This window comes from Peromyscus leucopus, chromosome 1 (assembly GCF_004664715.2).
Source record: "Peromyscus leucopus breed LL Stock chromosome 1, UCI_PerLeu_2.1, whole genome shotgun sequence".
Classification (NCBI taxonomy): domain Eukaryota; kingdom Metazoa; phylum Chordata; class Mammalia; order Rodentia; family Cricetidae; genus Peromyscus; species Peromyscus leucopus.
This window is the reverse complement of record NC_051063.1, coordinates 15,517,434-15,528,244: the sequence shown is the minus strand read 5'-3', so window position 1 is coordinate 15,528,244 and position 10,811 is coordinate 15,517,434. Positions and strand designations below refer to the sequence as shown.

At 41.1% G+C, this 10,811-nt stretch overlaps 1 pseudogene; it reads right to left on the bottom strand.

Annotated features, from left to right (window-relative positions):
* Nucleotides 1-247: 247 nt before the first annotated feature.
* Nucleotides 248-663, bottom strand: LOC114710774 (annotated as a pseudogene).
* Between the last annotated feature and the right edge of the window lie 10,148 nt (nt 664-10,811).

The following is a 10,811-nucleotide window of genomic DNA, read 5'->3' as shown; positions in this document are numbered from 1 at the left end:
TCTGACTGGCATAGCCTGCTCCTGAGCCACAGGAGTCCACTGAGGTGGGGGCAGGGCCCAGCAGCAGCGGGGGTGATGAGGTGGGGGACAGGGACTGTGAGAAGGGCCTTGGGGAGCAGAATCTGGAGAGTGGGGCAGTTCAGCCGGCAGCCGGGTCACTCACCTGTCCTCACTCACTTGCTGTTATTTTTTTTTTTTTTTGAGCAAAGACTTTTTAATGAATATATTTTGCAAATATATTGGAGAATCATGCAATGCTGTCTGCATTGTATGCAATCCTGGGCCACGAGTCTGCAAATTCCTTTGCAACTGGACCTGTAATAGCAGAACCTCTCATCTCACCTTTATTGTTTACTATGAGCCCCCCCCCATTATCTTAAAAATAAAGAAACACCCCATCTTTTCTTTGATATGACTTTCGTTGTTGAATTACCACTGCTGGGTGGACCTTTCTGCATAGTTCTGGTCTGCCTTTCTTAACTGTGGCCTTCACCACGCCACCCACACCAGCACCAGTGTGTTTAGTTGTCCCTTGGTTCCCTTCACAGAGATGATATACAGGTTTTTGGCTCCTGTATTGTCGGTACAGTTGATCACAGCTCATCCCCCAAGACTCAGGGCAATCTGGAATTTTGATCCGGAGGACCCACCACATCCTTGATTTCATATCATGAACACCTGGAAAGAGTCAGAAAAGCCATGCGCAGTTATTTTAAGGGAATTCACTTTGGAAAACGTTCAGACAAGTTCGGGGTTGGGTAATACTACTTTTCTGCCTCCTGTGTTTCAGCATGTGACCTAAACTGATCATAGCATCAGCATCAACGTCATTAACATCATCACAGCATCAGCATAATGTTATTTTTTTCTGTTCAGTCTTTTAGGAGGTAACTACAAATTACCATGCTATTACAACACAAATGAGATTGCTATCATTTGTTTATTGTTATTTATTACTGTAGCATAATTCTAACTATAATTGCATTTAATACTTAGGAAAACCTAGTAAAGGAGACTGTGAGAGACTCACAAAGCCATTCATTCCCAGGTGTGATGATTGCTAAGAGTGCCTTTAACATAGTGATTTATTTCAGTGAATAGATACAAAGAAAACTGAGCAAAGGAAAAAGGTCTATGGCTGAAAGCCAGAGGTAATCAGGCCAGGCCTCTAAGAGTCCGATAGTATGTGTAATGAGTGGTAACAGCTTATTTGATGTCTTCTACCCAGCAAGCTCACTAAAGTCTCAGTGTCCGAGATTTTTATTGGAGAACCAGCCACACAAACACCAAAGTGAGGACCCTGAAAAGGAATTGAACACAAGCCATGTTGTCTGCACAAACTGTTTAGGTAGTCTGTAGCATCCTTATCAGAGATTGGTGGGAACCTTCCTCAAGTTGAAATATTTTAAAATCAATATTAATTCAGATACTTCAACAGGGTCTTGTGTAACCCAGAATGGCTTCTAACTCCTTATGACGGGGAAGGATGACCTTGAATTCCTGATCCTGCCGTCTCCACCTTCTAAGCACTGGGATTACAGGTATTACATGGTATTGAAAATCTGTAGGCGAGAGGTTTTTCTGTGTCCCACTCTGTCCCACAGCAGGCTTCCAAATAATCCCTCAGAAGCTGGTAGCTCAGACTTATCACTGACTAGCTCTTACACTTAAATTTACCCATAATTCTTATCTATGTTTAGCCACGTGGCTTGATACTTTTCCTCAGAGCAGCCTTCTCATCTTGCTTCCTCTGCCTCTGGCTGGTGACTCCTGACTCCGCCCTTCCTCTTCCCAGAATTCTCCTAGTCAGGTCTCCCTGCCTATACTTCCTATCCGGCTACTGGCCAATTAGCATTTCATTAAACCAATTCAAGTGACAAATCTTTATACAGTGTACAAGAGAATCATTCCACAGCAAAGATCAGCCCGTGTTATCGTGCATGGTAAGTGTGTTGTTTGAATGAGAATGGCCCCCATGGGTTCTTGGTCCCCAGTTGGTGGAACTGTTGAGGAAGGATTAGGACATATGGCCTTGTTGGAAGAGGTGTGTAACTGGTGGTGGAGGTGGAGGTTTCAAAAGTCCGTGCTATTACAAGTTAGTTTGTTCTCACACTTGAGGCCACGTAAGTATGTAAGCTCTCAGCCACTCGCCCTCTGAACTGTAAGCCCCAATAAACTCTTCTATATGTTGTCACAGTTGTGCTGTCTTAACTCTGCAATGAAACGTAACTAAGACAGCAGGCAAACACTCTGCCAACTAAGCTGCACCCCCAACCCTTTACTTGTTTGTTTGTTTGTTTGTTTGACACAGGGTCTTGCTATATTTGACTGCCTAGCTTCAACTTCAAAGAAATCCTTCTGCTTGCCCTCCCAAGTACTGGAATTACTATGTGAGTCTCAGGGTGTAGCTCACTTTCAAATATTTCTATGAATGAAATCTTTTTTTTTTTTTTTAAAAAAAATGACTTAATGTTTGATTTTATATGCATGCAATAATATGATTTTATATGCATGGTGGCCAGAAGGGGGTGTCAGATCCCCTGAAGCTGGAGTTACCGCCAGTTGTGAGACTCCATGTGGGTGCTGGGAACTGAACTCTCGTCCTCTGCAAGAACAGCCAGTGCTCTAACCATTGAGCTGTCTCTCCAGCCTTGAAGGAATTCTTTCACTGGCAGTTATATCTGTTTACAGCTATCAATACCCATAGAAATCTATGGGTAGAGAGAAAAGGACTAGGGCTTTGTCTGTGCGAAGGACTGTGGTTTTACTTAAAGCCATCAGGTCAAGGACTGTACTGCTACACTACACCTCCACCCCAAGGAATCTCACTATTTCTCATTTCCAAAACATTTATGATCAAAAAGTAAAACATTTGGGTTGTGTACTTTTGTTAGTTCCTTTGCATAATAGTTTGTTTTCACTTTGACCAGTGATGTAAAAAAAATAGTGGTGTAGCTCATCAAAGCTTGTGATTTCTTCCTATGAAGTTTAAATAGTCCAGTGATTGAATCACTCCACACACAGGCATAAGTTAAATGCCTAGTAAATGTTTTCATTACTACTATCATAAATGGCATTCAGTGATAACAGACAGTTCATTTTGAAAACACTCTACTATCTTTTAAAAACAGAAAGCCAGAGCTCAGAGGTTAAGAGCACTTGTTGCTCTTGAAGAGGACACGAGTTTGGTTTCCAACCCCTACACAGTGGCTCATTACCATCCTTAACTCCAGTTCCAGGGATCCAACAACCTCTTCTGATCCCCTCGGGCACCAGGCATACATGGGGTGCACATACATATGTGCAGAAAAAGATATACACGTAAAATAAAATAAATATAAAACAGAACCAGAAATTGGTTCCTTCCCTTCCGAGAAAAAATATTTATTCATTGCTGGCATTGTTCTTATCTATGAGGATTGGGCAATGGGAAAGTCATGGAAAAACCCATGTGACAAATACTGAAAGCATCAGGGTCTCTCTGGAATGGAACAAGACACCAGGAAACAGAAAAACTGAACATCACCAAGGCCTTGAGGACTTGAGAGTGACAGATGGAGGCTGCATTTTACTGGTACTTTCTTGTAAAGATTCCTGGTAAAAGTTTGCTTAGTTGGCATGTGAGCTGCTGTGGTGACAGAGGGATGGGAAGAAATTATGTACGGATGGCCCTCACGCATTTTAACTTGGCTAAAGTTGATTTCTTTGAGACTACACTGTGACGGTATATACCTATCTCTGAAGAAACTGGTGAGTATCAAGAGTTGGACCAGCCTATGTCTTTACTATATTTGTTTATGACCCAGGAAGGAATTCATTACTTTATGATCTAGGACAGTGGTTGTTAACCTGTGGGTTGTGACCTTTGGGGGTCAAGTGACCCTTTTACAGAGGTTGCATATCAGATATCCTAGTACCAGATATTTACAATTGATAACAGTAGCAAAATTACAATTGTGAAGTATTAATGAAAATAATTTTATGGTTGGAGGTCACCATACATGGCGAACAGCATTAAAGGGTTGCAGCATTAGGAAGGTTGAAAACCGCTGCTCTAGGAAGTAGTTTAGTCTCTTTTCTACATTTTCTGTATTTCCTGATGTAATGAATTTACATGGGTCTCTGTCTCTCCAATATTTCTGAATGAGTTAGGAAGGCCACTGTGCAGATAAAGTACAAATGTTTGGTGAGAGTTGGGGACTTAAAGTAGCAATCAGAGTTTGCTTGAAGGATTTAGAATATTTCACTGCAAATTGTAAGAAGCATTTGAACTTTAGAGCTACAAAATTTGGAGTTCAAAGCTTTCTCCACCACTGATGAGCTCTGTTCTCTGAGGTATGTCAAGTTCTAAAACTTTGTGAAAGAAGACAATATTGTCTATTCTCCCACTCTGGAGTTTTTATGAGAACCAAATAAATTTTAAATATTGAACTGTTTCATGAACATTTTAATGTATGGTAGCATTTCATACATGGTAAGGATACTTCATACAAAGTGAACACATTGGAAGGAAGGGTAACAAAACCTTTGTGGGGCAAGAAGTGTTGCTTTCTCTGTCTAAAAATGGATTAATTAAGAACTTGATTACAGACAGAAAGAGTGTAAAGGCCAGAAGATGGGGAGAAGTGTTGTGAAATGCTGTCTTCTGGATGTGCTGTGACAGAAGCCATCACGAACTCATCATATCTGTGGTTACCTGCACAAGACCTGTACAAGATCAAACCAGCCAAAATTACTGCACAGGTGGGGTAGGTACATCCAGGCCCACCCCTTACTCAGGATCTGTTAGCAGTGGATGGTTGTTAAGGGAAAGAAGACTTATTCTTTTTGAGGACGACACCACTGGTAGATTTCTCATGATGCATGGTCCCATAGCCATGCACATATGGGCAGCACTAACTGAATTTTGTGAATTTTTTTAAGACATGGCATTGGGAGGGTAATGCTAAGGAGTATATAGGCAGAGTGGGAGATAGGAACTGGAGGCTAGATATGATCATATTTCATTGTACATATATGTATGACATTCTAAAAAATAAAAAGTTTTAAAGAATTAAACCAGAAGGTATGGAACACAACAACAACCCACCAGTTTGATGATCACTGCAATGCTGGAAAACTGCTAAATTCAACATAGTTTCTTTTAAACCCAGTTGATATCCTAGGAACACATTTCCCCGGGGTCTGCATACAGAACTGACACAGCTGTGGTCCAAAGGGGCCAGGTAATAAATCCATCAAGCAGCAGAACTTGGCAGGATCGTCAATGTAGTACTGGTTTTGAAAACATGAATGATGTACTACATAAGGGGTCATGAAGACCACCTGAGGCCTGGTGCTGTGTGGCAAGGTAGGAGTCCCTGCAAAGACACCCTGAGAAGTCATTTCACGAAGAAGTTCAAGTTGCTGTGGAGACCACAGGATACTGTAGATGCCAAGACCATGGTTCATACACCAAGGGGAGCTGCAGGCCTGTAGTGGAGCTTACCAAGACAATCTATGTGTGTTGTGGGAGGCAGAATTGGTAGGATGGGGCTTCTGAAGCCTCTTGATTACATTATGAGCTCCAGTGTCAGACATGGTGCTGCAGGATTTGTTTGGCCTGATGGCTCTGGGCTTTGTTTTGCTTTGATCATTCCTCAGTATGCCAAAATTCTTGCATGTGGAATGGGACTGTGTACTCTGTGCCATTGTGTTTTGGAAATCATTTTTTTTTAAAAATTGTATAGGCACTCACAGTTAAGAGACTTTTGCTGTGGATATCGCTCTATATAAATAAAACACTGATGGCCAGTGACCAGACAGGAAGTATAGGTGGGACAAGGAGAGAGGAGAATTGGGGAAACAGGAAGAAGGAGGGAGAGACACTGCAGCCACGGCTAGGACAAGCAGCATGTAAAGATGCCGGTAAGCCACAAGCGACGTGGCAAGGTATAGATTTATAGAAATGGGTTAATTTAAGATATAAGAACAGTTAGCAAGAAGCCTGCCACGGCCATACAGTTTATAAGTAATATAAGTGTCTGGGTGATTATTTTATACGTGGATTGTAGGACTGCGGACTTGGTAGAACCTGGAGAGAAGCCCTCCAGCAACAGACTTTGGCCTGTTAAAGTGTTGAAACTGTTATGATGGAATTAAAACTTTAGAATTAGAAGTTCACTTGATATTTTAAATTACTCACTGTTTGCTTGTTTGTCTATTTATTTATTTATTTTAAATAAAAGAGAGATTGGGGTTGGGAGAGCAAGAGTTCAGCATTTGTCTAGCATGCACAATGTCCTGGATTTGGTTCCTAGCACCACAAAAAGTACAAGTCCCCTCAGATCTTCTAAACCAAACTTTTTTTTTTTTTTTTGGTTTTTCAAGACAGGGTTTCTCTGTATAGCTTTGCACCTTTCCTGGCACTCACTTGGTAGCCCAGGCTGGCCTCGAACTCACAGAGATCCGCCTGCCTCTGCCTCCCGAATGCTTGGATTAAAAGCATGCGCCACCACCGCCCGGCTAAACCAAGCTTTAATAAACCCCTGTTGACCATTCAGTAACATGATCCACAGGAATAAACACGTGACTGCAAGGTGCAAAGACTTAGCTCTGAAATATATTGCCAGTAAGTATGGAAAAGAGGACCAAATATTTTTCAATGTTTTAAACTATTAAAATTATTAACAGGTTAGGTCTCAGTTTGTTTTCAGTACTTGGATTCATTTCTTATTTAAAAATCTATTTGTTTTTATTTTATGTGTATGAGTATTTTGTCTGCATGTATGGTATACTGCATGCATGACTGGCACCTGCAGAGGCCAGAAGAGGGCGCCAGATCCCCTGGAACTAGAGTTATATGGTTGTGAGCCACCAGGTGGGTACTTAGAACTTCAGTGTAAGCAGGTCCTCTGCCAGAGCAGGAAGTGCTCTTCGCCACTGTACCATCCTCCAGTCCCTTGATTTTAATGTTTATGCATTTTTTCACACAGTGTAATTGTTGGTTTCATAAATAAACTAGTCATGTTCCATCTTTGTTTTGTATGTATATGGGAGTGTGGCTTGCACGTGTTCCTTTGCATGTTCACATGTATGTGGGCACACATGCATGTATGTGTGCATGCATATAGAGACCTGAAGTTGACATCAGGAGTCTTCCTTGATGTCTCTCCATTTAGTACACAAAGGTAGGTTGTCTTGATTAAACCTTGAATCAATATACAGCTAATCTGGTTAATACTTTTAGCTTTCCTTGTCTTGGAATATTTATTTTGATAAACATCGTACATAATTGGCTTGAATCCCTTGGTAACAGCAGAGCAAGCCATCAGTATATCAGATCATCATAATTACATGGAAGACCTCTTTTTGAACATATGCTCCTGTTTTCTATCTGTTCTATGATCAACAATGTCATATTCTTTCGTAAAGAGCATGAATAAATTTTGAAGTATGATATATTTCCATCTCTATGGGATATTTCTCATTCCATGGGAACCTAAAACACAGATTTATGCATAGAACATTTGTTCTAAAATTATTATTTTTTATACCAAGCTTTAATCATTTTAAAATTATTCTCCCTTATGGAAAGCTAAAATAGTTTTTTTTTGTACATTACAAGGTTTTCAACATTTTAAAAGAAAATTTTTCCTCAACGTGAATAGTCTTTCTTCTTAATTATGCAATAAATAGAACTATGCAGAAGAAGCTATTGGTTTAAAAATACAGGGCAATAGAAAAGGCTTTTGTTTTCTCTTGCTCCAAGGAAATTCAATATAGTGTTTTACAGAAGTTGGCAGGGCACAAAGCAGGGTGAGGCGGGCCCTGTGCCCCAGTTTCAAGTGTTTGAAACTCAACCTGAATTCTAGGCTGATCACTGTGTGAGGTTTAGGCTTTTGGTCTAGAATATTTTACACACACAAAAAGAGCATTTTAAAAATATTCCATAATATGTTTTAGAAATGAAATTAAGACAGATGCCCCAAAGAAGATAAGCAATCAATAATGTACTGTGATATTAGAAGCATGGAGCAACTTCTTTGTGTCCCCACACACAGTGGTCCCCAGCCACCACTGACAGGATTATTTCAGGCCTTATTGACAATGACACTGGGGAAGAAAAATATAAGGTGAAGACCCCATTTTATTACTGTATTCTTTATTTGTAACTGGCCACAAATCACCTCTCCAAAAGCAGTTAATTGTCAAATGGCTTTTAAATATCAACTTTGTGCCAATATGTCTATACAAGTACAAAAGATCTAGGAAACCACACTGGTGAAGAAGAAAGGAGAGTTTGATTTTAAAACAGAAAGAGGAACCTGTTTCTTTATACAGGACCAAGTACAAAGCCTTGCATCTAAATACGTGGCATCACCCAAATTATTCTGCAAATGACTGCAAGTTCAAAAGCTAGTGCCCATGGAGAGGGCCCTTCCCAGATCCATTTCCAAAAGGGAAGAATGGAAAGTTGAATATTCAAACCCCAGCATATAGCAGGTGACCCTTCTCAGGAGTGGGGTTCCCATAGTTCCAGCATCAGAAGAATAGGTTGTCTCTCCAAGACTACACCTGTAGGATATTATGTGTCTTAGCTTCTCTTCTGCCACTGTGATGAAACACTCTGACAAAGGCAACTTATGGGAGAAAGGGCTAATTCTGGCTCACAATTCTAGGGGACAGTCCATCCCTGGTGGGGAAGTCCAAGCGGCAAGAGCTTGAAGCAGCTGATCACATGACATCCACAATCAAAGCAGAGAGCAATGAAGGCATATTGCTACTCAGCCCCCAACCCCTACATAGTCCAGGATCCCAGCCAGGGAATGTTGTCACTCACAGCGGGTGGGTCTTCCCACCTCAATTAATGTTCTCTAGATAATCCCCCAAAGGCCATCTCCCAGGTGATTAGAGATTCTTTCAAGTTTCCAACCAGCACTAACCATCACATTATTACATTAAAATGCCATCATAAGACTCAAAGCTTTTAAGTATGTGAAGGCATTTGACATGAATGAATAACATGGCCACACAGAAATCATCCCAAGAGCTACTGTTCTTCAATGGGAAATACCTTTTTCTTTTCTTTCTTTCTTCCTTCCTTCCTTCCTTCCTCCCTCCCTTCCTTCCTTCCTCCCTTTCTCTCTTTCTTTCTTTTTTTCTTTTTAAGCCATGAACTCCTGATCCACCTACCTCCACCTCCTGAATGCTGGCTTTACAGACATGTGCTACCATAGTCAGTTTTATGAGGTGCTGGGAATCAACTTCACTGTTTTGTGAGCATTCTACCAACTGAACTCTGTCTCTAGCCCCTATAGTAAGTATTTTGATCATATTGAGCTGAATCCTAATCATTGTATATCCACGATAGTGCTGCAAGTTTAAAAGAACCATTGCTTCAAAAAGAAAGTTAGAAAACAGGAAAAGATCTTCCTGTTGGAAGTTTAAATTCTTCCAATAGACTCACCCAAGACATTTGCACTGCACAGAGCAGCGGAGGAGGTGTCTACGGCACTGGCCATTTCCCGGCAGTGCCCCTGAATTATTTTGGAAGGTATGAAGAGTCTACTTTAGAAACAAGGTTACAATTATGTAATAACTCAAAGGTTTAAAGTACCTGTACAATGAATGTATGGGTCCAGTTTAGCAAATGGTAGGAGACTGAAGAAGGTTGGTGTAAAATTCTCCTAGAAGGAAAAGGATATATTGTGTAAGTAGTAGATGAAGTCACAGCAACATGTTGTTTAAAACATGAGAATTCTGGGCCTAGAGAGATGACTCATCAATTATGAGCACTGCCTGTTCTCCCAGAGGATGCAGGTTTGATTCCCAGAAGCCACATTGTGACTCACGAATGTCCGTAACTTCAGTTTCAGAAGACAGGATGCATTCTTCTGACCTCCTCATCACTAGGCATGCACGTGCTGCACAGACGTAAGTACTGGCAAAATCCCCATACACATACAATGTTGTATATATTAGAAAATCAACGGGAAACTTTGGAGATGGTCTTTTGTTCATTCGATGACTATCTGCTAAACAGTAAGTATTGAGGATGTGTCTGCTTTACACTGAGGCTTAAGATAAGCAGTTGGCTCTCACATTGATCAGGTGTTTGTTGTAAATTAATGTCTTATTTACAAATAAACTTTATTATGTATAGCTAATCTAAAACAACATAAAAATGTAAAAACTGGATACTTAAAAATTGCAAGCCCTCCCCCCCATCCCTGTGACCCTATCAAAATGATGCTATTTGGAAAAATTTCCTCGTGATTGTGAGATTTAAGAGTACTTGCCATGCACGCATGAAGATCTGATTTGACCCTCAGCACTACCGTGCACTTGGAAACCCAGAGCTCAGGTGGTAGAGACTGTAGGAATGCTACAGTTTGCTGGCTAGCCGCTCTAACCTAGGTGAGGAGCTCCTGGCCAGTGAGGGACCGTCTCTCAAAAACAAGGTAGACTGTCCTCTGGCCTCCATACATATGTGCAAGCTCACCACCCACCTATACACACACACACACACACACACACTCTCTCTCTCTCTCTCTCTCTCTCTCTCTCTCTCTCTCTCATTCAAATGAAACCCCTGTGGTCATGTGACTCCAGATAGTTCTGGAGACAGCTGAATACATAGTTTCATAAAGTGAATTATGAGTGCATGAAGCACGCTGAACTTAACAGCATGGCATCCAAGTTGCACTGTGGGGCCACAGGGCACTACCATGACCAGGACCGGTGGAGAAAGGACTAAAAGAACCTCTCAATGGAATGTCTGGACAAGCACACTCAAGCAACTGACACCACTGATTGTATTATGACATTGG